Consider the following 539-nt stretch of genomic DNA (forward strand, 5'->3'; position numbering starts at 1 on the left):
ACATAAGTGTTTGTTTACCACAAAGTATATTTTGGTCATCCCATTAAAAATAACATTCAAACTGGATCATTTTAGAGCTTTAAAGTGCTGGAATTAGTTGTGTGAAATGCTTGAAAGTCATTGAAAAGTGCTTGAATTTCTCTCAAAAGGTTGTACAAACCCTGAAATGAATGATGTAATGCTTTCGAGTATTTCTACCACAACACCATGGTTAGTTAGCGTTCCTGACGTATGTCAGCGCTGTTTATAACCGAGAATTCTGTGCAGAATTTGAATGATTCTCACTAGATCTTGCAGCAACTTTATCATTGTGCGGCGAATTCAAACGCTTCTCACTGGATCTCGAAGCACTGTGCATCTGTGCAGTAACAGTGTCGCGAAATCAACTTTGGCTCCCGAGTAATGCTGTTCTGAGCTCGGACTAGTTTGTTTGCGTCGCGGTGCGAGCTGATAAACGGTCCGCGCTGACCGCGTTTAGTTTCGTTTCGTTTGCCGTTTGATGTTTCTCAAATGCAACAGAAATGTCAGCGATTATGAGT

The 539-nt window shown here is 41.0% G+C and overlaps 1 protein-coding gene across 1 annotated transcript in view; it reads left to right on the forward strand.

The window, feature by feature from the left end:
- Positions 1-539, forward strand: part of LOC107679486 (translocation protein SEC63 homolog) — a 22,758-nt gene that overhangs the window by 17,248 nt on the left and 4,971 nt on the right. The window lies entirely within an intron of this gene.

Source organism: Sinocyclocheilus anshuiensis, unplaced genomic scaffold (assembly GCF_001515605.1).
Source record: "Sinocyclocheilus anshuiensis isolate Anshui unplaced genomic scaffold, SAMN03320099.WGS_v1.1 scaffold212, whole genome shotgun sequence".
Lineage (NCBI taxonomy): Eukaryota > Metazoa > Chordata > Actinopteri > Cypriniformes > Cyprinidae > Sinocyclocheilus > Sinocyclocheilus anshuiensis.